The sequence below is a fragment of the Lupinus angustifolius genome, unplaced genomic scaffold (assembly GCF_001865875.1).
Source record: "Lupinus angustifolius cultivar Tanjil unplaced genomic scaffold, LupAngTanjil_v1.0 Scaffold_120_19, whole genome shotgun sequence".
NCBI lineage: Eukaryota > Viridiplantae > Streptophyta > Magnoliopsida > Fabales > Fabaceae > Lupinus > Lupinus angustifolius.
The window spans coordinates 143,363-147,266 of record NW_017725030.1 but is presented as its reverse complement, the minus strand read 5'-3'; the positions used below and the strand labels follow the sequence as shown (position 1 = coordinate 147,266).

Here is a 3,904-nt window from a genome sequence, read left to right as displayed (position 1 = left end):
TAAAAATTCCATTTTAGTGTTTAAAGTATTAATATTTATATTTCTTTTAATTGTGACATTAATAGTAAAGAGAAACACTTAAAGTAAAATATAAACCCCTTATTTTAGCTAATTATTGAGAACACTTCGAGATTGAATTATCCAAGGCAGTAGATATATTAAGCAATAAAATGGAAGCCCAAAAATAAATTAGATGAAAATAAAATGACAAAATAAAACAACAACAAAAAAACACAATGAATAAACACATACATGGATTGGCAGAACACAAAAAAAAAACAAAAGAGGGGTTAGGGGTGGTATCCCTATTTCACGGTTGAGAAAGGAAAGGGAATAAGAATCCCTAGAACTCTTCTCCCTTCTCCTCTTCGATTCCAGCGACGCCGGCGAGAAGAACAAGGGTTGTCCGTCCCAGATGGTTCGTGGCTGAGTACCAGGCGGGTCCAATTCACTATAGTGGCTAATGAGGGTGCGACGGTGACTGGTTTTCGTCTTCCAGCGGCAGTGAGGAACAACAATAACAACCGAGGATGGTTCACAGTGGTGGCGAGAGATTGGTAGGGATGGTGCGACGGTAATGGCTTGCTCTTCGGGTTGTGACGGCTTTTGGACGAGGAAATTATTCGCGGTTGGGTCCTTCCTACCTCTCTCCCCCTTTTCGTTCTGATGAGGGTGAGCTCATCTCCCTCTTTACTTTCGACCTTTTTTCATTTGATCGGTTCTGTTTATGCTAGTATTGGCTTATTCTCCTTTTTAGGGCTTTCCTTTAGATGAATCAAAGGACAGTGGGATAAGGTGGTTTGTGATTGTTTCCGGCTTGGGTCTATGCGAGACCAATCAATAAAGGAGCCGCGTAACCATCGGCACGGTGATAACACTTTAAGGTATAATTTACACTCCCTATTCTTACTTCGAGTATTTTAACAATAGTTCTAGACGTGCCTTAGGGTTGTGCATGTTCATGTCTGATTGCTTTTTATGATATGGCACATATATAATCCTATGAGCATTTTTTTTGGGTATCCCATTTGTGTTAACTTTTAATCATAAGACTTTATTAATTAATTGTTTTGATTACTTTGGAATGCACTCATAGCTATTTCGGGAACCTGAATCCACCCAGAACGCACACAAGAACCATGACTCAAGATAAAAATGACGGCGACTTAATTTGCTATAAAATAATATGGCAGAGTTCATGTTGTTCATGATGTAGCAATCTTAAAAAACCCATATTTTTAGAGCACAAATTTCCAATTCCATACAATGTGAAATATAGCCTTTTTCTTAAAGAGTAATTAGTTTAAACTAGTAATAGATGCATTACCTTCAAAGCTTGATTCCTATTTTTCTTTGCTTCTGAGATACTGGAATCGTCAAATGTGAGTTACACTCACCGGTGGTTGATAAGAGGACGAGTGTGTTGCTTGTTATGTATGTGGGTATGTGTGAGCCTCTCTTGTTTATTACTGATATGTATACTCTCTTCTCTGATTGTTGTGTTCTGGTTTATGAGCTTTTTCTCTGATCTATGTATCTCTCCCCCCTTGTGTATGGATATGAATTGCTCTCTGTTTATATGATGTGAATATGTGCCCTGATTATTTCTGCCTTTTTTGATTGCTCTCTCTCTCTCTCTGATTTCTGTCGCAAAGTATGCTCTCTTTCTCTCTGTTTGTACTGAGTGTCTGTATATGATCCCCTTTGTGTTGCATATGCCTGCTTCTTATACTGGTTGGGGGTTTGCAGAAACCCTTTCGCTTGCCAAAATTATTGAGTAACGCTCCTAGCTGATTACTTTTGGATTTATGCCTCTATTAAAGTTGCACTGATTGTTTTGATAATGCTGTGTAACTGAAACAACATCAATTCTGCTTTGTGTCTTTTGAATTTTCTTTGTAACCCATGGCTGGTTATCTGCATGCTGATGTTTTTAATCATTTTATTATTTATTCCCCTCAATGCCACTTTATTTCTTTTTGCATCCGTTTTGATTTTGATTCACTGTTTTAAAGATATTACACTTATGCTAAAAATCCTGATTCTACACTTCTTCATTGTGCAACATGATTTGCTGATGATATTGCCAAAGCCTATGATCGAGGGAGCCTGCTATGCCTCTATTAATTCAATTGTATGGTGCAAGTTGAGGATGATCAAGACTTTTTCTCTATTAAATTGTTGTAACATCTTTAAAGGGTTTTTGATGTATTCTTGTTTTTTTTGTGGTTTTATTCCACTAATTACATTCGGCATGAGTATTGACTTTGGAGTGCTTGCAACGAATATTAGTATATTAGGTAGAATTTTTTATAAATGATATGGATTTGACCATGAGGTCTAATGAGTGAATTGTATCAGGATAGGTATGATCTGAACAACATAAGATTATGATTCGAGAATTAAATACAATAGGGTTACGCTTATTGTCCACAAAAGAATCTCAACATAAATATTTATATTTCCACAATTGGTATATGCTCTAAGATGTTTGTATGACTTTGATTATGCAACAAGCCCCGCGAATTAAATTGGTAAGGAATTAAAACGTTTCTAGTCACTAGCTACAAAATTCGATTAGTTCTGAAATATTTCTCGAATATGTTTGTTCCGAACTTCTTGTTTTGAAACTTTCGTACACTTTAATTTTGTAATCAAGTCGGACAAAAGTGAGTGTTCACAGCTGCCCCTCTTTACTGATTGATTACTGGATAGCAAATAAACTAACGTTGGATTGCTATTTCTGTAATTAATAAGTAAAGAAATGAACGCCAATTTTGGCTAAAATAGGCGAAAGCAACGATCACCACACAACTTTAACTGAGATCAAGTTCAGTAATCGAGATAATAGGTAAACTTGACAATGCAGGTCGGGTACTAATAGGACTCGATAAGATGAAAAGGTAAAGTGAGAACGCAGGTCGGATACTGTCGGAACTCGATAAGATAAAAAGGTAAAGCGAGAACGCAGGTCGGGTACTACCGGAACTCGGAAATTCACATCAGGCTCGGGGTCCTGGAAAGATTGATTGAAAGCACACCAGGCTCGGGGTCCTGGAAAGCATAATTTTAAAACGAAAACGCAGGTCGAGTACTGCCGGAACTTGGAAATTCACATCAGGCTCGGGGTCCTGGAAAGATTGATTGAAAGCACATCAGGCTCGGGGTCCTCGAAAGCATAATTTTAAAACGAAAACGCAAGTCGGGTACTGTCGGAACTCAGAAATTCACATCAGGCTCGGGGTCCTGGAAAGATTGATTGAAAGCACATCAGGCTCGGGGTCCTAGAAAGCATAATTTTAAAACGAAAACGCAAGTCGGGTACTGTCGGAACTCAGAAATTCACATCAGGCTCGGGGTCCTGGAAAGATTGATTGAAAGCACATCAGGCTCGGGGTCCTGGAAAGCATAATTTTAAAACGAGAACGCGGGTCGAGTACTACCGGAACTCGATAAGGTAAAAAGTTAAAGCGAGAACGCAGGCCGGGTACTGCCGGAACTTGAGACAATAAAATTAAATGTGATGTCTAAGTCCAACAATATTTTTATTCAAGAACGTTCTAGCGTCTGAGTCTGGCAACGTCATAACATTTCGGCGTCTGAGTCCGACAATGTTTTTTTTTCATTCAAGAATGTTCTAGCGTCTAAGTCTAGCAACATCATAACATTTCGGTGTCTGTGTCCAACAATGTTTTTTTCATTTAAGAACGTTCTAGCGTCTGAGTCTAGCAACATCATAACATTTCGGCATCTGAGTCCGACAATGTTTTTTCATTTAAGAACGTTCTAGCGTCTGAGTCTAGCAACGTCATAACATTTCGGCGTCTGAGTCCGACAATGTTTTTTTCATTTAAGAACGTTCTAGCGTCTGAGTCTAGCAACGTCATAACATTTCGGCGTCTGA

At 38.4% G+C, this 3,904-nt stretch overlaps 1 long non-coding RNA gene across 1 annotated transcript; it reads left to right on the top strand.

Moving 5' to 3' along the window:
* Positions 1 to 266: 266 nt before the first annotated feature.
* On the top strand, positions 267 to 2,433 carry LOC109339907. Its single transcript, XR_002106727.1, has 3 exons — positions 267 to 672; positions 758 to 884; positions 2,093 to 2,433. It is a non-coding gene; the product is annotated as an uncharacterized LOC109339907 (long non-coding RNA).
* Positions 2,434 to 3,904: the final 1,471 nt, after the last annotated feature.